This window comes from Empidonax traillii, unplaced genomic scaffold (genome assembly GCF_003031625.1).
Source record: "Empidonax traillii isolate 1590-97213 ecotype Southwest subspecies unplaced genomic scaffold, ASM303162v1 scaffold84:size2688230, whole genome shotgun sequence".
NCBI lineage: Eukaryota > Metazoa > Chordata > Aves > Passeriformes > Tyrannidae > Empidonax > Empidonax traillii.
Window position 1 is genome coordinate 2,171,964 of NW_020955277.1, and position 27,800 is coordinate 2,199,763.

The window sequence follows — 27,800 nt, forward strand, 5'->3', positions numbered from 1 at the left end:
CTGGGCATTGCTTCCAGAAGCCCTGCCAGGGCAGGTTCCCATGGGGTCTCCGCTGCTGGGATGTGGGGTTTGGGAGCAAGAAGGCAGTGGGGGTGAGAGCAGACACACCCCAGAATGTCTCTTTCATGTCTTTCTCTCTATGCTTGATACAACCTGCCCATCACCATGGTATCAGATTATTTTCCAAACACAAATAAAAATATTAATAAAGCAGACACTGGATTTTATTTTTTTTTTTTTTTAAATTTTGTTTGACCCTGGTGGCTCAGGCAAAGCACAGAGTATTTTATTGGAGGCTACATAGATCTGTATTTTATGATTCCCTTCCCAAATACCCCATTAATCCTGAAATACACCATTTGCAGTGCTCACATGTAGGTTTTTTTTTACTCTCAAATGGAGAGTAAACAAAGAGAAATTCTAAAGAGCAGGAGGAAACGCAGCTTGCTGTTTACACTGAGCTATGTTTTGGAATATTTTCAATATCTACAAAACCTTACATGAATTTATTAGAAGGGAATAATTTTCTCTTGGGGTGGAGATGCATCTGTTTGCCTGTAGCATTTTTGTGCTGTCTTTTTTTTTTTTTTTTTTTGGTCCTTCATCTTAATTTTTCCCCCCAAGGAAGTGGTTCAAGGTGATGGTCCCAAACATTTCTTTGATCCAAAGTATAGGAAGGGGACACAGGCGTAAAACCCACCTAAACATCCTGCTTACAGAAGATGCATATTGTTGCAGGATGATGAGAGTTTCAGTGAAGGATGACGGCATCTTTGCTACCCACAGCATGGTTACTCTGTACTACAGAATAACATTTCCCTCCCATGGTTCTTCTGTTGCATTCAGAAGATTCCCCATTGGTTTATTTCCATCGTAGTGAAATCACTGTTTCTTACGCAGTGCAAGCTTTTAAAATACTTGCCTGCTAAGTGTGTTCTCTGCCCCAAACTCCCTTGATAGCCTGTGTTAATTCCCTCTTTTAAACGTTACAAGTGGAATTATTGCTTAAAGCTAACTATTCATGAGGGGTGATCTTCCACACGTGTTTGCCCATGTATATGTTTGGTTGTCTTTTGCAAGCGAGCACTGGAGGTGAGAACATGTTACGGGTTTGCACCAAATCAGTACAAACAGGTGGCATGCCAGGGAGCCTGGATCACTGGTTGGGAGCCTGGATCACTGGTTGGGATCCTGTCTATGTTCTAGGGACCCTTAATATCTATCTGCTGCTTAACAACTCCTATGGAATAGATTGGTGTCTTCAGCCCCATTTGTAATGGGCGATTGAACATGTCCAAAGCCTGCCAGCACCCAGACACCCCAGACACCCTGCTGCTGGTTGTAGTGCCAAGGGAGTCATTCCTATTCCCTGGCTGGGTGAGGATGTGGATGTGCTGGGCTGCCGTGGAGGACTGGATCGCTCTGCCACGTGTGCTTGCTGTGCTCGGGGCATAAACAAATTCAACCTTGACAGCGGGCGAACATGTCACCAGAGCTCACCTTTGGCAAATGGATTTGCAGTTATTAGAGAGGTTTTTCATCTTGAAATAAGTGAGACTCGTTCCTCTTTCCCCACCTGCCTTGTCCTGGGTTCTGGAATGTCCGTTTCTCTTGCCAGAAACAGCTGAAACTGCCTGGCACTGGGTTATCTGTAATGGCAGCTGTGCTAAGTATTAACCATAGAGAAAATGTGACAAACCAAGCCGAGGTGGTTAAATGCAGGAGAAGGTGGTCTTTGAAAGATCCTGCTGTAATTTGCCTGTGTTCCTGTGCGTGTATGAGCGTGTGAGTGAGTCTGTGTGTGTGTTCAGTGAACCAACTCTAAGTATCCAGCCTTCAGCGAGGGATTCCCGGGCTCAGGTGTAGTGAGAGTTCCTGCACACACGCTCCTGGACATACATGTCTGCAGATGGCCAGGGAGCCACTCCGGAGAGTCGCTGCCCCAAGGTCAGAAGTGCAGCTTGTGCACAAAAGGCAGGTATGTGCAAATACGGGCGTGTGTCACTCCTTGCCTTCTTTAAAGGTCCTTTGTCACACGTTTCACAAAGTTCATTGTACACTGAGAGAAATGTTGGAGGAGGGGGACTCTGAACACTGAACACCAAAATTTCAGTTAATTTGATGGCCTTTCTGCAGTGAGGACCTACTATACTATAGCTCTCAGCCATGATGAAGAGTCACGTACAAATGCTATAGAGGTGTCTGTTACTTTGGCACCTCCAGATTAAAACATAGAAAAGCAAGTAAAATGGCAGTTTGATAAAATAAAGTGTTTGGCTTGCTCAGAAAAAAAAAAAAAAGGCAATTTTTTTTTTTTTTTTTACGATCCTCACTCACATGATGAAAGTGAAGTAAGTGTTGTTGCTGTCCAGTGTTGAGAACAGATGTGAGTTCAAAACAAAGCAGGTATTCCAGGTTCATCCCAACATCATCAGTCATGGAAGTAAAACTATAAGTAGTTTTTACTTCCATGACAGAAAACTGTAAGTAGTTTTTACTTCTATGACAGATACTTGCCTGGGAGTTAAGGGTTGCAGGGGTGGGTGCTGGGGGGAGAGTATGCCCTGTGCAGGTGAAAAGGGCTGCAGATATTCTCTGCCTCTAGTAATCAAATAACCTGACTGGGGTACAGTATTTCTGCACAGATAAAATCTCTCTCTCTCTCTCTCTCCCTTTCACACTCTCTCTCTCTCTTTGAGCTCCAGGGCAAATACCTTATAAAACAGGATGTTTAACTGTCATTCCTCTGTTAATTTAATCTAGCACACCTCTTCCAGAACTAGATAAACTAATGCAGGTTCTGGCCCCAAATATCGTGTGTAATGCTATAGGTAAGTGAATATAAATTTTATGAAGTGTTTTTGTTTTGTTTGTTTATTTGTTTTTAAAGCTGGACAGAATCCACGATCCATTTATTTTAAAACAGATCCTACGTTTTTCCCTGGGCAAAACTTTCCATTGAGAATGGTAGATTTGCCTATCAAAGGAAAACAAAAAATGGTCATTAAGAGCCTAACTAGCTTTGCAAATACCCTGCAGTTATTCTGCTTATGAACTCTGCTGAAATTAATACGAGCTATAGGCAATGGCTTGTGGCAGGATCAGGCACTGTGGTACTTGGTAGTATTCTAATACCAGTCATTTTAAAAAACAGTTCTGTTCCTAATAGGCTGTGTCACTTCTGTGAATGTATTTTGCATTTTTTAAGTTTTACTTTCTGGGAAATAAATCAAGGCCTTTAGGTTGGATCTGGCTAGAAAACCTGGAGATCTGCTACTTTAGGTTTCTTATAAATAGATATAATAGACACTACCACATATAAAAAATAGTTAGTCCTTTTTATATTTCTCCTATCCTTTTTTTATATTTTCATAGAACCCATGTGCATACTTCAAAATAATACAATTAGGTAAATAAGCAGTGAATTAAAAGAAATTGTCACAAGTAAACATAATCAGGGAGAGGCAGGCAAGCATGAGACCAGAGGCCTGAAGAATATTCTAAAACTGCATCAAAAGTAGGCAGTTAATTTCTTTTCTTTGTCATCATGGGGAAAAAAAAATCAAACCAGAAACAACAGAAATTACAGTCAATAAAGAAATTATTGGAGTTGAACATGCAAACTGATGTTCTTCCTCGCTTGAATAATCTTTATTTTGGGATATGGACTACTTGGACTAGGGAAAGCACTCTCGTACAGAAGAACCAGTCAAAAAGAAAGAGCTAACAGAGCTGTTCCTCTGATTCTGCTTTTGCATCTCATCAAGTTTTTTAGCATCTCAGGACCAGAGTTTGTCTCCTGATCCCTGAAGCCTTGCAGAGTCAGGAAATGCTGGCTCTGGGATTGTTCAGCACAATACTTTAAGCTGCTTCCAATTCTCAAGTGTTTGTCCAGGCTTCTCCACAAACTAAATAGCCCTGCTGCTTAGCGCCTCTTTGAGCATAGTGCTCACTATATCCTATTAGGTCCACTGTTTGCCTGTTAACCACGGAATTTCTAGCAAAAGTAGCAATCCCTCACCCTAGCAACCACTCCCAGGGAACCAACTACCTCCACCACTGAGCAAGCAGAGAGCTGGAATGCAGGTAAGTGTCCATTCGTGGCTGGGAGAAGGCAGGGTTTATGTCCTGATTTGGCAACCAGCAGCTCACCACTCCTTGTAGACGGCTTATAGCGACCCAGAAAAAGCCCAGGAAGCCACAGGGACTGTCTGCATCCTATGGCAGTGTTGCTCAGATGCTTTTCTGTGGTAGTTGAGAGGAGAACAAGAAAACAACAAAAAAGGAATTACATCATTTAATTATAAAGGTACAATAAAGTAGACGAAGAAGTTGCACAATAACCAGAGTCTGTTCCATTTAGACAATTACTACTCAGAGGACCTTTCATCTCGCCTTTGGAAGGCTGCCAGTTAAACCTGACTGGATGGGGCTCTGCTGCCTGCCATTGGAATCCAATTTTATTTAAAAAAAAAAAAAAAAAAAAACGAATTTACTATGACCTTATTATTTCAACCCTCCTTTTACCTTCCCTCTTCCCCCGAGATCCGAGGAACTCATAGTAAATCCTGTTTTTAAAATATTTTATTGTGAGTATACTTCGCCCATGCCATCACTGAAAAAAAAAAAACAAACCTAAGTAATTCCTGTGCAGCCTACCTCCACCTCAAATAATATGCAAGATTTCTAGGATGAAAGCATTCTCTGTTTTGGTTTGTCAGATGCACGGCACAACTGAGGAAGAAAGGCTTAACAGGACTACTCCAGCCGTCACTAGGGATTATTTATACACAAATGGAAAAGCCTGAAGAGAGGCTACTTGCAGCTATCGCTAGGAGTAAAATTATTTATTTGTGTAAAACTGCTTGCAGTAGTTTGTGATGCTCTGGATTGGACTCCTAAAATGAAATGGTTTTTGCCAGGTAAATGAGGACAGCCATTTTTTCGTGTATCCTTCATACATTAAAGAATCCAAATGCTTTGTTTAAAATCTGTGCTTGAAATCTCAACAGTTTTCCAAATGATCTCGTTATAACAGGGTCTTTATTGAAGTCTTGATTCCCAGTGAAGTCAATAGTAAATGTTTTATTGAACGTGGTGATGCAGCAAGTTCAGGCCTTTAGTGTTTCCTTTGAGGTTAAAATTGTCCCTGGGTAGGAAGGCCAAAGCAAGGTCCGTGCTCCCTCCTGTCACAGCTGGAGTTCTGCTGGAGGCATCCAGTGAAATTTAAGCAGTAGACAGCATTTGAGTTGAATCTCAGGCTATCTAGGTATTCAGCCTTTGAATTTTTGATGCTGTAATATTTCTTAGTCTGTTGATGTAAGACTGGAAGTCAAATTACTGAGATATGGCATAACCATCCTCTTGTTCAGGGATTCTCTAAAATCATTCAGTGGATGAAATCACTGGTTCACACATGTGAGTTCCAGGAAGATTTGACCGCCTGTATTTTGAATAAGTAACTTTAATATTTTAATTGCGTCAAATTTAAATAGCAATCCTTTAAAAAATTTCTTTACCACAAGTAATGAGAACCTGACACATTCCTCTGACACATCTGAGATAATTAGTTTGATGATATATATCTGCTAAAAATACTAGGAACATATATGTAATTTAGCAGAGCCACTACTGGTTTTAATCATGCTTTTTTAAAGGGCAAATTTCAATCAAGCTGTTGGCTTTCAAGCAAAATTGCCAGTGAAGACAAATGGAAATTTTGCCTAAGTAAAAATGATGGGATCATGCCCTTCTCAAGAGAAACTGATATTTGCAGAGCTGCCTTCAGGACTGCATGCTTAATTCCTGTTCATTTAATTGGACATCCATATCCCTTTGAGAAATCTCAGCATTTTTATCCTTTCTAACTATTGCTAAAAATTTTTCTAGAAGTGTGGAGGAAAGATTTAGTAAGAGTGAGGATGTGTTCTGTTCACTGTAAAAGTAAAAATGTGAAGGATTATTTTACCTAAATAGAGATGAAACGGCCTGAACTATTTTGTCGTCTCCCGCAATTAAAAAATCCATATTAATATTGCTTTTTTGTATTGAAAAAGTATTTTTGTGCACTCAGAAAAGCTTTAAGAGGGGAAAGAGTTCATTAACTATTGCAGAACCAGTAAAGAAGAAGCCTTTATACTGTGTAGGTTTTGCAAAAATAATGATGATCGTTTATAATGTGAGTTACTTAATGGCTCATTGCTCACAAACTGTTGCTGGAACCCTTGGCTACACATTCACCTCTTTAAGAGGAAAAGAAAGAAATGAGATGGTGTTTCTTAGTATTTAAGGAATAAATAGATAAATAATGTGGATTCTGGAATCTGTTAAGTGCTCTTAACAGATCATTTGGAATAGGATCCATTTAAAAGAAAAGAATATGCTCTAACACGCTTTCTCTGCAGGAGAGGAATCAGACTGAAAAAATGGAAATTTCCCCATTTTCTTTCTCATAAAGCCTAATTCTTCCATAAATAAATATTCAGAACTGCCCAGCTGAGCCTGCTGAAATCATAATCCTTTGTAGATAACTACCAAAATAGATGAAAGAAAGGTAGTACTGCAGTTAGGGCTGGGGCTTACAAAGCCAGAATTCAGTCCAAGCTCTGCCACAGTCTTTCTTCCTGACCCGAGGCAAGTACTAAATCTCTCATACCTCAGCTCAGTAGCAGTATAATGGGGATTTGGTTCACTATTATTAATACCAGTTAGCGTCCTACCCTTGGATTTATGAGCCTTAATCATGGATCAGAAATCATGGATCAGAAAAGCGTCCCTGTCCTTCTGACATGTGGCTGCGCTTTAAATACGGGCGAGTAATGCAGCCCCGTGAGGGAACACGTGGAGACTACAAAGCCATTACGTTCGACGTGAGCGGTAGTGGTTTTAGAACACCGGGAGACAAACCACATTTCTGTAAGCACCACACAGCGTGGGATTCCTACAGGAGTTGTAAAGTTGTAAATGAATAAAAAGTGCAGATGTTTACAGGATGGTCTTCCGAACACTGAGGGATGGCACCAGAAAAATCACGGGTCATGTCTGCTTGAAAAATTGATAAGTAGGTGATGGGAACTGACCTCTTTGGTTGACTGTAGGAGGAAGCTGACATTTCCTTAGTGAAGACAAGTAGATTACACTAATGAGATAGATATGGGGACAGCAGTCAACAGCTGCTAAGAGAAATGGCATGGTCAGAGTGATGTGTTAGCAAAATGATATTTCTAGCAGCTTCCTAAATGGATGTAGGGAGGGCAAGATCACATTTGTAAAGGTCAGAAAAAGAAATATTGAAGTAATAAAGGCATGAGATGATGAGGGCCTGAGTGGTGAAAGAACATGCAAGCCTTAGACATCCCCTGGATCTATGTACGTAATGAGAGATACAAGATAAAGATGTTGCTTCAGTTCTTGACCAGAAGAAGGAAAGTAATAGAATTGTCTGTGATGATCAAGAAGGGGATTTCTGAGGAGAACATATAGTAAAGAAGGAAGAAGAGCACTTGGAACTCTGTTTTAGTTATGATAAGCTGAGTTTAACATATGTATGTCTGTGAGGGAGTATTAGAGATACTGTGGGTATGGACCTAGAGAGACAAGTTTGTATTAGAGGAGTGAGCCTGGAAATCGCTACATGGAGTTCATAGGGAAATCTATGTTTGTGATAGAAAATTATCAAGGGATTAAATACGGAAAGAGAAAAGCCCCATGAACTTCCAGCAGAGCTGGGAGAAGAGAAGTATCTTCTGGAGGGCACGCAAAAGGAACAGACTCCAAAGTAGTGCAAGAGAAGTGAGTAATGTCATGGTAACTGATGAAAGACACCACTTCCAGTTAAAACAGCACAGGAGACTACTGCAGGTAGCTAATATATTGCAGCAGATGAGAACAAAGTATTCAGACTATGCTGAAAGTTGCCCAGTACATTAACTAGAGATTTTGGCAGCAGCAGTTGCAAGGGAGAGGAAACTGCACTGAACTAGCGGGGAGGACTCCAGGCAGTGTTTGTAGCTGGCATATTCAGAGAGTTTGGAGATGAAAGTGGGGGATAGGAAAAGACATGGCATTTACAGAGGAAAATAAATGTTTTAAGATGAGAATATTTTAAGAGGAAAGAGATTGAATGGTATTTCTGTTATGAGAGTAAAGAGACAGAGTGGCGTGAGAGGTCAAGGCAAAGACAGCACAAGAGTGTCCATAAGGAAAGGCGGGAGGTAGAGTGAGACTGGCTAAGTGGCAAATAAAAGAAAGGAAGAGAGCCATGTAGGAGATTTTTCATCTGTAGGAGAGAAGAATGAAGAAGGAGTTGTAGGAGGGTAATAGAAAACAGAAGGCAAAGCTGCTGGAAGAAGAAGATCATATTTTGTCATTTTTCTCCTGGAAAAACTGGGTGAAATCCTGCATAACAGCTGAAGTGGCAACTGAGGAGGTGGGAGGGTCTGAGGAACGAGCCAAATGTGGCAAAGAGGTGATTGTGACTGTGAGTCTGAGATTTAACTCTGCTGAGCTGGAGTAGTAAGTTTAGGACACGAACAGAACTGAATGGGGAAACAAAGCGTTTGTAGTGGAGAAAGTTAGCCAGGCAGAAGGGTTCCCATTAGGGATGCTCTACGGTGTGAGACGTAACAGAGACCAACTGGTATGGGTCAGCTGGGATTTGGGGTAGCAGGGCAGGAACAGCTAAGGAACGAAGGGCAGGAGGGCTGTGGATGAAAGGACTCAGTGTGGATAACATCACCATGTGGAAAAAGGAAAGGAAAAATAAAGAGGGTGATAAAAGACCAAGAGCAAGCAAGAAGCACTTAATACTGATCATCTGAGGTGACAAAAATGCCAAGAAAGCTTAGCGTGAAGGAGGTGGCCAGTGGTTGTTGAAGAAAGAGTCCAGGGGATGATCCAGGCGGTGGAGCAGAAGGGTGGGGGGGAGAGCAGGGGGTCCAGCATGAAGCCCTGCCTTTTTGGTGACTGATAGGATCAGAGTTTTAGACTGAACAGAGGAGACATGAAAACATAAAGCTTAAAGGTCAGAGAAGTCACTACCACTGACTTTTCTATAATTTGCCTTGCCTTCATGATGCAGGTTTACCCTGGGAAACCTTACAGAGGTGTCAGCATGGCTCTCCCTAGCAGAATTCAGCAAGTTTGTCCAATGTTTGGAACAACTGTTCTCCAGTCTCAGCTTGAACCTACAGTGAAGATAAACAAATAAAATATTAAGCATTAATTCAGGATATTTTTCACAAAGTGGTGTGTGTGTGCATATGTAGGAAGGTATTTGCACAGCTGGGGGCTTTTTTGGAAAAGGTTTTTACATCCTGTTTTACCTCCATTCCAATGCCCTCCATTCCATTTACATTGTGCAGGTATAAGTGTACCAGCCTCTCAAATAAATGCTAGGTCAGCTAGGAAGCATTAGGTCAGAAATAACTTAGACCCTGTGGCAATCTGGCATGTGCCAGGTACTGCTCTGCTGGGCTCATGGTCAGATTTCTCCTTACTGAGTGGCCTGCTATGGTCTGTGCCCATTTCTGTTTCTGACTTCAGTGGAGATGTAACATCAGAACAAGCTGCAGTAACCTGAAGTGCTTTGGGGTTGACAGAGAAGCAGGAAAACCATCACTCATGTCCCCTTAAAGCAGAGCTGGGAGGATCTTTCCAGTATCCCCACCTGCTTTTTTTCAGCAGCTCTACCTCAGTCATCTCTGGAGGGACTCTGCACTCAGTGTTGAGAAGGAAACTATTATGTGGGTGATTATCAGCATCTCTTGTCAGATAGCAGGAAATGCTCTCAGGCTCTGAAACTGCTTCATCCCCCTTGTGCCCTGTGATTCTTTTGTTTATTACTATAGACATGCAAGCTGAAACACCATAAAGGAATGGAGGTTCCAAGGATGTCCCATGTATACAGTAGTGTGGATCCTGGTAAGATATCCCACCAGATCGAGTGAAAGGCACTGAAAATCTCGTGTCACAGCCCTTGTTTAGTTTCTGAGACCTTTTGTTGGTTTTGAGCTTCCTAAGTGTATTTCTAGACTTTCTAATAGGATGAAACAGTTATGCTAATTTTATTGGATAACAAAAGCTATTTGAAAAGATCTTTCTGCCTCAATATGAGTGTATGATTCTTGTCTCTGTGTCTTTGTGTCTCCATTAATCAGTACATATCTTGGAATATGCAAAAGAGACTTTATAATGTAGATATTTTTTCTTTCTGCCCACCGCTCATTTAATGATAAAAATATTATAACAAAACCAAAGAAAAACATTTTTCAGATGTTAAGGGTATAGATTAGGGTCACAAGACTGGGTTTGAAGAGGTGATGCTGATTTATGGTAGCTGATGCTGCAATTGCATTGCTTTGCATTAGGTACTTCAGTGGTTCCCTTTAAGAGAGTATTCGAGTACTGTGCTTCTTGATCTTTAACCATAAAGGATTTTGAAGAGTGGAATTATCCCTGTTTTACACAGAGAACAGTTGCTCAACAATCCAAATATCCTGCAGGACAAAAGTTCACATTGGAAAAAAATTTCTCCTTGTTAGTCCCTAACCACATTTTGTGTTAAATTTCATCCCTTTTGTATTCACTAGTCCTCAAGGTTGCCCAGTTCTGCTCATATGATATTCCATAAAGGTTAAAGAGATGGGGAGGAATGTTACGGTGATCAGAGAGACAAAGGAGGCAGCCAACAGGAACAGGGCAAATGGAAAAACTCAAATAGCTTAATGGGCTCAAATTGGGAAGCTGGATATTTTCCATCTCAGGCTTCTGAAAGATGTGACATTGCAAGTCCAGTAAAAAGGATTTTCAATAAATCTGTCTAATTAGGGTGGTACATTAGGAATGAAAAGTAGCAAATCTATATTTAAAGAAAGGAGCAAAAGTTGCCTGGGCCACAGCGGACCTTTTAGTTTGATCATAATAATACCAATAATACTGTTTAAAGTAAGTTCTAAAGGAAAGATTAATTAAATGCACAGGGGAAAAATGAAATCAACATGCAATGTATGTTTGCCTATTTGAAGTGTGCCAAACTACCCTGCTATATTTTGCTAGGAAGATAGCTGGGGTCTGAGATAAGGAAATGCCTTAGACCTACGTTATCAGGATTTTGGTAAAGGATTTTATATTCTGCCCCTAAGGAACTGGGTTATTGCAATGTTAAAGCAATTAGTACACAATTTACAGTGTGTTTAAGGAACTGACCAAAGGAAAGCAAAAAGTGCTGAGAGAGGGAGTATAAAGATAAAGGTCAACAGTAGAGTTCCTGAAGTAGGGGACCAGCCTTATTTAATATCATTGGTGATGCTGGAGCAGGGTCTGTAAGGGGAGGTGACAGCTCTCATTGGGCTTAGCACAAAGGAATGAACTTAAGACATTTGCTGCTGCCACAAGAATGAGACATTGCTGAGAGAAAGACGGCCTGGAATATTATATAGAAAGAACTGGGTAATGTTGAGGACTGGGTGACAGGAAAGATGTGAAATTTCTTTCAGTGTGAACTTTTGGTCCTGTAGAACATGTTTACATTGCTGGGTAAATACCTTCTGTGTTGCAAATTGGAATTCTGGTCCTCCAGACATCCAGGCTATGAGGAGATTTGGGCTCAGCTGCCTTCCTCCCTGGCCACATACTGCAGAGGGTTTCCTTTCTGGGTGGGAAAGGCACATACCTGAATGTCTCCCTTAGCTCACTTGGGATGTAGCCACACCTTAGTGGCAACAAGGGATTAATTAAGGTGCTCATATCTTGAAGCGCAGAGACAGCAGAACCATGGCCAGGAGAGAGGTGGATGTGATTGAAGAACAGAGCTAGCTGGATATTTCAAGAAGAGAAATATTAAAGTCATGGGCAAGGTGTAAATCAAGCCTTCTCTGTTATAATCTTTGCTATTCTTGTCAACCACCTGTGATAAAGATGAACTCAGGGCTGGAGTGGGATTACTAGTGTGAGGAGAGCAATGGAAGATTTATTTTACAAATAGAATTGCTATCCAGAAGAAAAGGAGTTAAAGGAGATGGGGAAGATGTGCTTAAGTTAAGGATGACAAGGGAAAACAGTGTGTGTGAGGGCCATGGATACAGGCAGGTAGAAGCTGTGCTGAAGTGGGTCTCTGCAAAGAGCAATGAGGCCATAGCACTTTAAACAGGCTTTTGGAACCATTACAGTGGTTCATCAGGCATGGAGGTATCACCGAGGTTAAGTCAGCCTACTCCCTGTGTCAGAACTGCTTCTGGAAAGAAAAAAAACTGGTTATTGTCATAGGAGACTCTCTCCTGAGGGACACAGAAGTCCCCATATGTAGACTGGGCCCAATTCTTAGGAAAGCCTGCTGCCTCCCTGGGGCACATGCTAAGGATGTGAAGACAAAGCTTCCTACCCTGTTACAGCCCTCACGTGATTATCCATTATGGATTTTTCAGGTGGCCAGCAAAGAAATTGCAACAAGAAATCCAGAGGCAACCAAGAGAGACTTCAGGGCCCTGGAATAACCGATTAAGGGATGGGAGCACAAGTAGTGTTCTTCTCTATCCTTCCAGTTGACAGAAGGGCTAGTGATGTCTTAGAAAGAGAGATTATGTCTTTTGAAAAAAGGGGCAGGCAACACATTAGGATTACAAGGATGTCATGAGTTATGCAGGGAGGAAATTAGAAGGGCCAAAGCCCAGCTAGAATGACTTGATGATCTTAAAGGTCTTTTCCAATCTAAACATTTCTATGATTCTATGACACATTTGTCTTGCAATGCTATGCAAGAAAGATGAACACAGTCCTTTGTAATGCTATGTCCTTATGAAACGTGCCACAGGACGGTGAAGGATTAATTTAATATTACTGTTAATTCCTCCTTTTTTCTTACTGAAGGAAGAGCATATTCAGCTCTGTATCAAGCAGGACCTGATGGAAGAGTGTTTATCACCGGCCTGCCTGATACCAGCCACAGGTGTCTGGTGAGAGGGAAGAGACCTGAGGCAAATCCAGCTGCACATCCCAGCTACTTTGTCTCTTTCATTCAGATCAGAGCCTCACTTTGTTTCCTCCCTGTGACATCTCCCTCCCAATCCAGGAAGGACTAGGGATGTAGACTCTGTGCACTTAATGCACACTTCACCCAGCTTTCCTTTAGATAATGTAGTTAATAGGGACTTTGTTTCCTGGCTCCCTCATCTGCTTTCTGTTTCAGATTGCCTTAGCTCAACAACAGCAAAGGCCTGTTAGAGTCTCAGCTATTTGTATTCGTAAGCCAGGAGAATGTAGAGCCTTCAGATTCTTCATTAAAATGGTTTATATAAAATAAAAGAGAATTTGCGTACTATATTTAAACATTTGGAATGGCTGGCAGCAGCGGAATTAAACTCTTATTTGCACATATTTAAATTACCATGTGATGTGTGTTTCAGTTCACAAAATGTTCAGCCATTTGGCTGGTGATGCTGGGTGAGGTTTTTGTACAGCGGGAAGGATTTTGTCCCAGGATCCATCAGCTTATGAAGGCTAAAGGCACCCACTCTGGGCTCTGTTCAGTTGTGTGGGCAGCAGGAGACCACAGTTCTCAAAAGCTCATTGGGAAAAGTCTTACAGCACTATAGGTGGGAAAACATCACCTGGGATGGTCTTTTTGGGCTATAGTTAAGCTCTCAGAAAAGGTGGAAGCCCAGTTTCATCACTGTGGAGCAAGACAAGCTGCGAACTCTGCCTGTCTGGAAGTTTAGAGAACTTTACCTGAGAGTCAAAGCAGCAAAACTGCCTTCTGCATTACTGGAAGAAACTGTTACCCAGCTCTGTGCCTTGCTACCTGGAGAATGAGGTGGATCAGAGAAAGAATTTTTGGTTTTTTACTTCTATTGAGGAATGACCACAGTCTTATGAAAGTATTCCCCCTTCTGCTTCAAGTGAACTATAAAGTGTGGTGGCAGAGACTAAGGGAAGGAGACTGGACACTGATGGTATTGCCTCTATGGGCGTCACATATGTGGGAGCAGCTGAATGTGAGGTTCTCTGCCTGTGTGCTGAGCTGTGTGACTGTCAGACAGCTGCTTTTTAGAAGACATGTGTCTATGGCAGAGGGACTCTACAGTAAGCCACTATACACTGCTGAGGGTTCAGAACATGAGCAGAGAAAAGTGATGTTCTTTACTCCTTTATGTAGACCTGAGCCATCCTTTTTCCATGAAATAACATTTTGTGTCTAAGAGGAAAAAGGCATCCGTTTCACCTGGTGTCCTGAGGAGCCTCCAGTTTTCAAATGCTATTCATTTTAATTCACTGATTGTGGTGGGAAAGGTAGTCACAGACTCCTGGCAGTGGCATCAGCTTGGTGGGGATGAGAGCAGGACAAAACTGTCTCACTGACCACTCCATAAGGTCCGTGTGTCTCAGTGATGAAGTGACTGCAGAGTGGGGTTGTGCACTGTCTTGGCCTCAGGACTTGGAAACTTCTGTGTGGAGAAAGCAGGGGGACTTGTTTCACACAGGTTTTTAAACAGGAGGTTTCATGGGGAAAAGTGTGGCAACAAGTGTCTTCAAGGGAAGGAGGGAGAGGCTACTTGAATGGTTGGAGGCAGGAAAGGTGTATGTCTTTGTAAGGTCTGGCCTCACACTGACAGTGATGGAGCTCCAGGGCCATCTGCTTCTTCCCCAATCTTTCCATCTTGTCCCTGCAGTTAGGAATCCTGTTCTGTCCTTACTGGTGTCTCCTGCACTCTGTGCCACACCAGAACTTGTGGCACATCTTTCCCCCACTTGTTCATCAGTTCTTGTTGGCATCCTGCCTGTGGCACAGCAACCAATTGCATTGTCAGTGCCTTCAAATGAAGAAGCAGCAGCAGGGACAGATGAACTCTTCAGCACCAAAGCTATCTTTACCTGTGCATCACTCCAAGGGTACAAGTACAAAGAGAGAAAGGGGAAGGAAGCAGGACTTAGTGGAAAGTTGCCTGCAGTGCTGAGGCATGGGCAGGTCTTCAGACCCAAGCTCTGCTTCACCTGCTGCCATCCTTTCTTCCACCTGAGGGGTCATGATGTTCATTTGATGGTGTTACCAAGGTGTAGTTTTTGGCAGGTGGCATTAGGATGACTGGAATAACATGTCTACTTTGAAGATTCTTCTTCCTTTGAATGTAGGTCATGGCATTTTTGGAGTTCCTGAGCCTGAATTTTGAGGTTACCTGCACTTGATTTCTGTGGTTGGGTGGTACATTTTGTACCTGTCACCTAGAAAATTACATTGTTTGAACGTTCATCTTGGGCACGTGAGTTAGGCACTGAAATACCTCCTCTGAGGACTAAGACTTTTCAGGCTGCTTGTGATAATGTTTCACTGCTTGTCTTTAGGGTCCATGTTTTGAAATGAGATCCAACTGTCCAGCTCTCAGGGGGCACAAATCACCCCATTTCTATCCATCCTGGTGGCAATTTACACCACAGCAGGACTTGGTCCTAACACTTAGGGGTCGGATATGAGCACTTGTCCGTTCATTTCAACACTTTCTTTCCAGGGTTTGGGTCTGTGCTAAGTGCATTTTGACCTGCACCACTCCTCCAGAGCAGAGCAGTCATTCTGCATGGCTTTGGGAGAGGCCACAGAAACTTTATGGTAGATTTGGTGGAACCAGGTTGGTGAATGGGTGTAAAGCTCATGCACCCAGGACCCTGTCAGTGTGGCAATGAATTAACCAGGGCCATCAGGGTGCCTATAATGATGCAATTTCACATCTATAACATTTATCACAGAACCCAGCCTGTCAGGCAGGTCAGTGCTCATGAGTCTGAGTTTTAATTTGAGCGGGAAAGTTTTGCTCTCTCACAGCTATGGCAATAGTCTTCAAAGCTGACATCACAGTATTGGCATCTGGTGCAGAGATATTTGAACCAGAAGGTAGAGGCAACACGTAAAAATATGGATGTGAATAGAGGAAATACGTCAGGAGTCCTCCCTATAATCCTTAACAGTTTCTTTTACTGTCAGGCTGTTCGGTTTCAAAGGCTAATATCAATTATTTTTCCTTTGTTTCTAAGGGCCTGGGAGCTGAGAAGTGACTCCTCTGACATTTCAGTATATTGCTGTAAAGAATATGAAGAAAGTTTTCACATGAAACATGTAAGAGCCAGAGTTTACCCATCACAGATGCCAACCTGGTTTCAAAGGATTTAAGAAGGCCTAGTGTCTGTCACGGTGTTTTGTTTGATATTTTTCTGTTGTTATATTGTCTTTGTAGCTTTTTCATCTGCTAATTGATGTATGGCTGTATATACTGGTCTTTCAGCTGCGCTTGAGCTTTATGTTAGATCCAGTACTTTGTTTTTTCACGATTCTTACGGTTGTATTTAAAGATTTAGGAAGATCAGTCAGAAGTATGTTTGCAGCTCTCACGGCTTAAGGTAACTTTACTGAAGGGAACCAGGGGAAAGCAGAGATGCAATGGGTACCTGAGCACTCAGGCAGCCTGAAAAAATGACTTTGCAAGGCGATCACTGGCATCCGCCGTTCATTTCACTGGAGCATCACATCTCAAGCCAGGAGGTGACAATTCAACTTCAGTGATGAAGGAGAGGTCAGTGTGGGATTGAAACCACCAGGGCTGAAAGCTTGGAGCTGTGGAGAAAAGAAAATGGTGGCAAAATGAGAGGAAATTTACACAAAGAGAGAAGGGCAAGAGAGGAAAAGAACGGTAGCACCGCTAGGGAGAGACAGCAGTGGCTAGAAGGGGATCAGGTCTTGTTGAGTGTGAAGGCTAGGCCTTGAACAAATATTGAAATTATAGAAGGTACATAAAGACCTTGTTTCCCCTTTGGCTGTTAGCAAACTTCACTGACAGCCTGTTTGTGAAATCTATGGGGAGACCCTGAACTCCAATCCAGTCACAGACTCACAGTGAAATTTTTCTGCCAAAGATGCATTTGGGTCCTTGCTATAGTAGGGGCAGGACAAGGGCATATTGGTGACCAATCTTTTGCACCTCAAAAGGGTAATTTCACCTGCCACTGACATCCTTGCAGAGCTTCCTGGGGGGCAAGTCTTTCAGCAGAGCACTGTTGATCAAGTTTTCCTCCAGAAACTGAAGCAGGAGCCAGAGTCCTTTGGAAAGCCCTACATATAAATATCTTGTTTAGTTAGTCTAATAAAGGTATTACTAACAGTGCTGCTTGGAGGATTTATTGGGGGATTTCACTAAGACAGTGTTAGCAGTGGAATTATAGTCATTCTCTGGTAAGACCTTGTCAGTGCAAGAGAAAATAACATTGATCCAATCAGAGATATTTTACAGGATCAATGTAATATTCCTTTGCATAATCACAAGTGAAGGATTATGGGCCTGTGCTGGGAGTGATGAAGGATCACTTGACAGATCACAGCCTCATTTGTTCTCATTGTTTTAGCTGGTGAAGTATGGGCAGTTTTTAAAAGTCTGCATCTACATCCCTGTGTCTTAAATACATCAGGGCTCTTTTGGGGCACAGGCATTATATATTCAGTCTATTGCTTTTAGACAATATTTTGGGCTACATACATTTTTCATGGCTCAGCCATACCAAAGCATCTTGGTATGACCTTGAGACAATTCCCTCTGCAATCCAGGAAACCGATGTAGACGAAATGGGAAATGAGGCCCTGAGGTGGGCAGGGAGGAGGAGAAGACAAATCAATATACAGCATGAGCCTTATAACCCAAACACCATAAGGGACTCAGAATAAGTTTGTCTGACTGAGCTTTTGGATAGTGCAGCAATTCCTCCAAGGGGAGAGGAGCATTGCAGATGACAGTGAATTCAGGAGGCTCAAGAGCATATTGTGGTATGCTGGGAATATTTTATCCTCAAACAAGTCCTCCTCATTGTTTACACTATTATCTTTGCATTTTTTCAAGATCCCAGGACTGCTCTGTTGCTTTAATGACAGCTTTGTCACGCCTTGTGGAAGGCCTAAATCCCTCTACTGGCTGCAGTTTCCTCGGCTTTAGTGAGGTTCCTTCTGCTGGGGAGGAGAAGCAGTGTGTTTGATAGCTTCACCACATTTGACTGACTGGTTCCTTTGGATTTGCACGTACATCTCAGTGAAGGATGGAGGGGGGAAATGGTGGCTGAGGTGCAGGGCAGTGGCTCGGCTCACTGATAACATCAAGTGCCGTTCAAACTCCAATCTTGTGGTTTCAGATGACTTCAACTGCAGGGCTGCAAAAGTTATTTGGGGAAGAAAAAACAGCTATTGCAAGTGACATTTAAAATTAGATGGGACACAGCTCTCGTGAAAAATACAGCAGGCGTTAGCTTGTTTCCATCGGGGCGAGGACAGATAACTGAACATGTCCCTTCTGCCCTCATGGGCAGAGTGTAGCCTGTATCAAAGCATGCAGCTTTGCTAGGAGGCTGTGACCGGCACAGGGCATGTGTACAGAGGAGAGGATGCAGGAGCCTTTCGGAATTAAGCCCTTCAAACAAGTTCAGTCCAGGGACAAACCCTGCAGGAGTCTGTGGTCTTTGCAGCTTTGCCTTGCACCAAGCAGCATGGGAGGGGGAGGAGGAGAGGGGGTTACAGAGTAATACAGACAGGTTGCAGCCCCCAGGCAGCACCACTGCCTGGCAAAGCCACCTTGTTGGCCTTGTCCATGGAGGCTCGTGTTTGGCAATGCGGGTCTTCCACAGCCATCACTCTGGGGCAATTTATGGAAGAAGACTGGTTTGACAGCTCCTCCTTGCTCTGCCCGATGCCTCCTGTGCTCCGTGGCACGTGGTGGGGAAGCAGCCACACGTGCCCTCCTTGTGCAGGCTGTGAGCCCCTGCACTGCTACACCTGTGTGGGCTCTTGCTGCCCACGGGGAACTGCTCCTGCTTTGCTGATGGCCATTTCCACAGGACGTGGGTGACTGCCTGTATGCCCTGGAACGTTGCCGTGGGTCTGGCACTGTGGGTGGCACCAACACGACAAAACAGGCTTGGGTTGCCAAAATCATTAAGTGAGAGTAACCGTGGTGCCGTTTTATTTTTTTTCAGTGCTACTTGGAATAATCAGTGATCAGATTGCTTCTACAAAATGCAGCACCAGAAAGTAATGGGTGATAGTAATCACTTGCTGTATCAGCTCTGGCCACCGCAGCCCTCGGATGAATTTATATCCTTGCAATCCACAGCTGCTTGTATCTGTTGTTCTTGCAGTGAGCCTGTAGAAAATCCATATTAAAATGAGGTTAAGGGTTCAGCCTTAAACCAAGAAGAGCATGAAAAATCAGAGCAAATCCAGGCTCATAGTCCATTCTTCATTGTGTAAGTTCAGGATGGACCCTTACATGGGATTTTTATTTTTAACTCTCAGTGTCCTGGTGCTGATGAGTTTCCTTATATCATGGATATTTCTGGACTGTGCATATTTTCATGCTAGTGGATCCATAGGCATATGATGAGCATACCACTGTAATTTGCATTTTAAAGTAGTCTTAAATAAGTTCTCATGTCTGCAGCTGGGCTTTGAGAGGATCATGTTCCCTGGAGTTAGCCCGGGGCAACGTGCTGAAGATCACACATAGCTTTTACTCTGTTCTTGCTCAAGTAAAACTGCTTTTAAGTCCAGGGGAGCAAAGTCAGCCTTGCTGAAGTCAGAAGCAAACATGCCTTTGACTTCAGTGGGACACAGCTTTTGCCCAGCATTACTTTTTGCTTGTGAAATGTCTTGAGGAAGAAATGGAGAAAGGCCACCTAAACCAAACCTCCCAGGGACTTACTAATCACTCCTTCTTGCACAGGTTCACTGCCATGTGAGTCCCCTGAAATATTACCTTGAGTGGAGCGGGAGGTTTGCCTAGAGAAAATGACCTACATACAAGGCAAGTGCCATGTAACACTTGCAGTTAACGTTTTATTTGTTAGTATAATAAAAGCATGTCAACAATTCAATCTTGCCAAATTCCATTTGCCTCTTTGGCTGGGATCTGTATTTTTTTTCCTGAGGAGAGAGTAAAATTATGTTCATTTGTTTCTTTACTACGCTCCTGGCAAGGAGGAAGATTTTGTGCCTGGGCTGATAAACGTTTGAGTGAATTTTTTGAGCTTGTTATTCTGAACTGCTGCCCAAAAAAAGTTCAAGGAAAAATAATCTGAGACTTTCTATCAATTCTTATAACTACTTTTACAAATAAATATGGTAGGCCTTTCCTAGAATAATCCAATATGCCTCTAATATCACTGTCTCTGCAGAACTCATTTCTTTTGTGAAAACTGCAAATGTAAATGTTCCCTTTCGACCAGTGTCACTCACAAATAAATAACACAGATCTTCCTTGATGCACGTTTGTGTCAAGAAAACAATTTCCATCCTTTTATGCTTGTTACTTTTTCATTTTTCCCAGAGGGATTTGTAATCATTACGAGTCACTTTCCATTTTGACTCGTAGCCTAAGCAGTTGAACACGAGTGTGAGGCTTTGATAAAAGCTGCTCACTGCAGTTAAGTGCAACCCCTGTTAATGAGCAGGTAAGGTCATTTAACCTCTCATAGGGGGCTAATCTTCCAGGCTGTTACACAGGCTGGAGAAGCACACCACGACGTCCACGTCACCCACATTTTTATACCATCCCGTCACGGTAGCATCCAAACACTGATGTGCACGACTCCAGAAGGAAATAACAGCTCGGAAACCGTCTGGAATAGATACGCCATGTATTATTAATTACCCAGCTGAAGCATCTGTAGTAATATTTGTACTATGGGCTCTGCAGCTCTATTCCCCCCACCCTTTTAAGCGCTTCATTTGAATATTGTCATTTATTTTAAGCCGCCTGGTGATGCCTGGGTTTGAGGAGCTTAATTCTGCTGTGGGCAGGGGCAGCTGGGCTCTCGTGCGTGTGCGGTCCCTGCCACCGTGCGGGCTTGTTCAGCAAAATGGCCGGTGCGGGCAGGAGATGTGTAAATCAGCGAGTGCTGCAAGAAGAGCACTTAATTGAAGCTTTATCAAGTGCCTGCAGAGCTGACCTCTGAGCAGCAGCTGAACCACAGTTGGGATGGGAGCGAGCCAGCAGCTTTCACTGATGACTAAGACCTTGCGCTGGGAAAGGATTTGCTTAGAAAACTTGCCTGCTTTACCCATGGGTGGCAGAGGACTGCATAGCTGGGGGTGACTTAAATCATTCTGCTTAACTCAGTTAAATTGTTCCTTTCAGCACAGATTCATAGCTTTCAGTACACTTTGATGACTCTGTAGTTGTGTACGGGTGGTTTAAGTTCAAGCCAGGCTGCCGACTGTCGGGGTCAGCACGGTTCTAACAGCACAGGGGGTGTCAGACCACATGGTGACATGACGGCATGTTCGGGCCTGTGAAGTCTTTTCTTGCTGGTCTGGCATCGGAAGAGTAGATCCAGCATGTTTCCTATCCCTTCTGCGTGAGCATCTCCCTGCTCTGCATGTCTGCTACTGCGTATTCAGAGACAGGTAAATATCGAATAGTTGTAAATATTTGTCTGTTGAGAAACAGATCCCACTGACCTGCAAAGGTGTATTATCCAAAATAAAGCCCTGAAGGTTGAAGGCAAAAGGAGAAAGAACTGTGTAACATTTCATAAAGCTGAAAATAATGAAGGACCAAATTAAATCTGAAGTAAAATCTAAACAATTGGGTAACTGGGAACTTACTGACAAGATTCTGTACATGTCTGCAAAAAACCATGGTGCTATACATGAGAAAGAAGACTACCTTGTTGAAAATTGCAATAATTTTGCTGTGAGGGGAAGTAAAACTGGCAGGAAATAAAATTTGTGAATGGGCCTTTTCTCACATACAGGAAGAAGAAAAGCAAACACACTGAAATATCTGGAAATCAGAAACCTGGAACAATAAAAGCTATATAGGAAAAGAAGTACAAGAAGGGCAAGCTGTGTGTTGCTGTGTCAATACAGGAAGCAAAGCTCCAAAAGCTATTAAAAACCAGATTCTTCAAGTAAATTATTATTATGTATTCTGTAATAGCAAAGCATATTAGTGATTGAAATGCTAATAATAGTGTTTGTCTTTCACCAAATGGAAATGATTAAAAAACCTGTGGAAATCAAGGATATATTTGATAATGTTTAATTAATAATAACTTTTATTCTTCTTTCGGGAAAAAACTAGATGAGATATTCTTGCCATGAGATGACAACAAAATACTTTTTTCTCCAGCAGTAACTTAGACTGACAGAGCACTTAATAAATTCAATAATTTTTATTTAATTGATCTGAATAATTTGATACCAAGCATTTTAAAAGAGCTGATTAAGGAAGTGTCCAGACTTAATTCATACAAATGGTGACTTTTAGAATTTGTCAGGATACTGGTGAAATATCAAAGACCTAGAAGAAAGTTGATATTATTCAAACTCTTGAAAAGTGTAAATATAACAATAGTAGAATAAGTAATGTAGTAGATAATGTAATTAATGAATAAATTAATAAAGAATTAAACACAGATATGCTAACTAATGCTAATCTACATGGATTTATAACAATAGATCTCATTAAACTAATTTTTATTGATAAAGGTGCTAGTGTTGATTGAATATTCCTTCTGTTCTTCTAGGCACTTGACTGGGCACCAGATGAAATTTTGATTAATAAGCTACAGAAATCAACATGATACACATTAAATGGATTTAAAAGCTGGGTAAATTATGAAGTTTAAAATGAAATTTTCTATAGACATAAACCAGATTTCACTGTGTGTTACAGGTAACAGCTTTTTGCATTAGGCTAGTCATCATTTTTATTAAAGAACTAGAAAAAAATGACAAAGTGGTCCATAAAGTATAGTAATAATAGTTTGGGGAGTGATAAATAATAATGCAAACCAGGTAGCTCTGTAGAAATGGTTGAGGAGGGCAAGGCTTATGGAGCTCAGCCAGCCAAGCTCAACAAAGAGAAGATAGAGGGATGGCTTTATCATAGGCTATAAAACTGCATGTGGGAAGGCAACCTGCTTGGAGAGGACTCTGTGTCTAGCAGGCAGTTACTGAGTTCATCATGACTGGAAGGGTGAGGTTAGACCAGCTGAATTTGAATGAAATATAAGACCAACAATGGTTAATGCTTTCCCCAGTTAGTGGGGAAGGCATTAACCCTAGCAACAGCTTGCTCTCAATAGGTGAAAAATTCTCCACTGAAAACACTTCGAAAACTTAGATTGTATCTTCTGAACAGAATTCAATTCAGGACAGTCCCATGGCCTCTAGCTCTACTGGGCACCCGAATGAATGATCACAGAGCTGCCTTCTGGGCTCATAATTTATGATTTAACATCACACGGAAGTTGTGGCACTGGACAAGGAGTGCCTGACACTCCTCGTGTCAGCCAAAGGGTCTTCTGCCTTTCCTGAATGTAGATCAAGACTTGGAGTATTTTATGTGTCTAAGTATGCAAAACCATAAACAAATCCACTTGAAAGCACACATCCCTTCTGTACTTTGGGTAACTTGGCGGATCTGGTGTCACAGCAATGCAATAACCTAGGAATGCTCTTTCTGCTTCTGCTCCAAGATCAAGCCAAGAGGATTTTATCAACTTCAGCAGCATTTTACTGTAACATAACTCAGAACTGAGTTTACCCTGGCAAGTCAGCAGTGCCAGTCTTCCCAGAAGAAGGGATGTATTGGGCGATGACAGGAGCAGGCAGCACAAGAAGGAAAGAATTTAAGGGAAAGTTAGAGAGGAAGGATAAATGCAAGAAAACCATTAGAAGTACAACAGAGGCTAGAAAGCAGAGAAACAGGAAAGCTGGATTTTAAACCATAATTTTGTGTACATAAGAAAAAGAAGCAGGAGAAGTGCTGCAGAAAAGCAGGGAAATTTGGGAAGGGGAAATCAGAAGAGAAAGAGCATGCATATAAAGGATGGGGAGAGAGAAAAGAAGAGGAAGCAGAGACATGTTTGTTATTCTTCATGATCTTCTGTTACTTGCTGAATTATTTATTGTGATATTTCGTGGTATCTTCCTGGCAGCCATTTATTTTGTCACGATATAAATGTGAGCAGAGCCCTGTTACTGCTGTTTCTGGAGGGATTTTACATTGAATGGCAATGGGCACCTCCCCCACCGCCCTGCCATTAGGCGATTATGAATTATATGCCGAGTGCCTCTAATAACTGAAGGGAAAGGGCTGCTCAGCACATTTGGAATGTAAATCTCATTTTTTTCTCTTTTGTAGGTCATGAAATGCAGCCCTCTTCTAAACCCCTGTGCTCAGATCACAAGCTTCCACTGCACACAAATTCCTCAGCCTGCCCTCTGCTAGAGTGACATTTAACCCAACACTGAACCCCTCAGCATCCTGTGAGCTTGAGATAAGATTAGTATTATTATTGTTTTAAACACAGACATGCTGCATCATGTCCCTTAAAAATTCCTACGTAGATGTTATACCACATGGGAAAACAACCTATTAAAAAAACAGATTTGCTGTATTTCAATTAAAAAACAAGAACTTAATTTTGTGGGTTTGTTTTGTTTGGTTTGGTTTTTTGTTTTGTTTTGTTTTGTTTTTTCTGTAGTCTGCAGAAAGACTCGGAATCTGCCCTTGCTGACAAAGCTTCACAAGTGTTCACTGCCCAGCCCCTCTCAATTAACCCATGTCAGAGAATGAGCCCTTTTGAGTCTGGAATTCTGTTCCTGAGCTCCTGCATCTCCTGCCCCTGGCACCTCCTTTGCAGAAGCAGGTTCTGAGCTGCTGCATGAGGAGCTGGTGGCCTCTGGAGAAGATAGTGCCATGGTTGCAAGAAGTGAAAGGAAGGGAAGAAGCCCTTAAAAATAGATTAGCTGAACTTTTTGCTTTATGATTGGAGTTGTTTAGTTATTATTCAGGTCATGGATGGTCAGTTTTTGTTTCCTGTTGTACTGACATTATGGGACATGCAAGTCAGACCTTGTTTCATTTTGGAAGAGTGAACAAGGTTATGTAAATTGTTGAAAGGAGAGGACACAGGTAAAAGGGAAAAAAGAAATTAAAATTACTTGGTGTTTACTTTGCTTTTGGGATGGGAAATTTCTCTCTCTGGGGAGAAATTCACTTTTCCAAACAACTTGAATCTCTCTTAAATCCTTAAAATAGAGCTCTGGAAGTGACATGGCACATAGGCCTTGGTGCTGGCCAGTTTCACCTTATCATATTTGCTCAGAATGTTTCCAGCCCAGCAGAGTCACGCTGCTGACAGCCCTGCACAAGCTCCAAGATATTTCCTTGCTTGCAAATTAAGTTTTCCCAGCAAGACACCCTGCTACTTCAGTTATCATCACTGGAGAACGGGTGTCCTAAGGGACTCAGAACGGACTATGCTGTCTTTCACCCATGGGTTTTAACTTGACCTTGCTCGCATCACTGGTGACCAAAAGTCATTACCATAAGTGGCTTACGTGAAATGTATTGGTCTCAGTCAATTATTAGCAGACAGTTGTCTGCATTACCAAACCACCATCACAAATGGGGCTTTTTTTGGGAAATCTTAAGCGTAGTCAGGGTCAGTATGGCTGGACTGAAACCTCAGCAAAAGCGCAAGGAGAACAGGCTTGAGTTTTGTGCTTATTCACTTTCAATAGAATGGAAATAACACAATCTGTAAAATAGCTGTAAAAGCTATTTCAGGTGTGCATAAATTAGAGCAGTCTCTGGGGCCTGGTTGCAGTCCCCATACAGCCTCCATCTTTGGAAGACACCAAGGTGGCAAAAAGCCTCTCTGGCAGCCTCTGCCCCACCTCTGCTGAAGCAGAGCAGAGACTGGCAGCCCAGGCTGTGCTCAGCACATCGGTTTTTGGTCTGCACAGTGGACAAATAGGGATGATGTCTGCGAGGTCTTTCCAAGCCATAGAGCACCATCAGACTCACTGTGACTACCCAGAGGTACTTGGCTTTGTTGGGGTATGGATGGGGTGAGATGCAGAGCCAGAGCTTTGGCCTAGGAGGAGGGAGAGCAGTTCTTAGAACCAGAACACCAGAGTAGACATTCAGTTTGAATCAGCTGAAAGCCCTTGTTTGGTAACTGAGATATTCAATTTTGATTTTGATTTATTTATTCATTTATCTTGGTAAGCAGGTATTGACTACTGCCTGCTGCTAGCCTCCAGAGCTTCCTCTCTTCCACCACTTCCTCTCCCCATCTGAACCATGCACAGCACTGCAATGTGCCTTGTTGGAGGCCAACTCATTGCCATTCCTTCATCATGTCCTTATGGCTTTCCTTCCAGTAGGGGAGAGCTTTACTGCATGCCTGCACTCTGGCTGCTCCTGCAGTTGAGTGTAGTACTACAGTCACGGGTTCGTTAAAATTCATCTCAAAACGTTAAAACTGAACTCCAGCATGAGATTTCTACCAGGGGTCCCAGCAGAAAGCCTGGTCCCCAGTTATGGAAGGGGTATTTTATTTTGAGTGACTGCTGTGGTAAGGAGAAAGTCTGCCTCAAAGCATAAAATTTAAACAGTGAAAGAATTATGGAGGTATTCTGTTTTCCTTATTTTGCCAAGAAACTCAGGTTGCCTTGCCTGCAATCACACAAAAATCTGAGCTAGAGCTGGAAGCGTGTCCAAATATCTTGACCCTTAGTCTTATGCCTTAGCTATAAAAGCATCCTTCCTTCCTAAATATCACAATGGTCTACCCAGGGAATGAGGAGAAATGAAGTCTCTCATCTCCAGTATTGTAATTCCGAATAAAGCCTCAGGTCAAAGTGATCAGACAGAAAAAAGGAGGATGATGTCTCCGTGACATGGTTGAATTACTGACGTTGCAGAGTTGGTCCAGTTTTTTTTTTTTTGTTTGTTTTGTGGTTTTTTGTTTGTTTGTTTGGTTGGTTGGTTTTTTTGTTTTTGTGTTTTTTTTGTTGTTTTTGTTTGTTTGTTTGTTTGTTTGTTTTTCCCATAAACGGTAAGCGTATCAATTTGGGGCAAAATCAGAGATTTTTGTGAATTTTTGTCATGTATAGTGACAAAATAGTCACTACAGAGTTAGAGGGTAAGGAAGAGTCAAGGGAAACTTAGAGGTGAAAAACTAATTTTTTTTTCAGCACTACAAATATAATTGTGGAAATTGTGACAATTTTTAGTATTCTTAAAATAGACTTTAATTTTCTAGGGAATATTTCTCCAGGAAAAATTGATCCAGCTAAAAATATTAAAAACTAGAGCGTTTCATTATGGTTTGATCAAAACATTCTGAGTTGACCCAAAATGAATTTCCTGTCTTATCATTTCACTAAAAAGCTTTAAAAAAATTATTCAACTTGGTTCAAATTTAATTTTTCCTGATTTTTCCATTTAGCCAACTGTATCTGATGGATCATTTTTTACTAAAACAGCATCTTTATTTTTGCTAGTTTGATCTTACACACTTGAATGTGAAAACAGACAAAAATTATTTGAAAATTAAATGCATTAAATTTTCATAATGTGTAACTTTATTATGGATACGTAAATATTTCATCCTACTTTGGTTCTTTTAAAACAACCTCCAGCCCATTAACTCTAGCCATGGGTCAGGTAAACATCCTGACCTTTATCTACTCAACTTAGAAACCCTATAAATAACTTTTATTGGTTTCTGTCCTCTGAGCTATACGTAGTGTCACATCTAAGAATGTCGTTGCCCCAAACTGACAATTATCTTTTCTAATTTTTGTTTTGCTCTCTTTTTCTTCTTACATTGTTTATAAAGTGCAAAGACAAGAAAAGTCAAAAGAGAGGTCTTCATTCAAATAAAGGTAAAATCCTGCTGCAGACATAAAAGTGACTTTGGAGAAAAATTACATCACTGGACTCTGTATTTATTCTCTTCAGTGACATCCAGATCAAATTTAC

General features: G+C 41.9%; 1 protein-coding gene across 2 annotated transcripts in view; it reads left to right on the top strand.

The window, feature by feature from the left end:
- TMEM178B (transmembrane protein 178B) overlaps positions 1-27,800 on the top strand; it is a 229,811-nt gene that overhangs the window by 2,487 nt on the left and 199,524 nt on the right. The window lies entirely within an intron of this gene.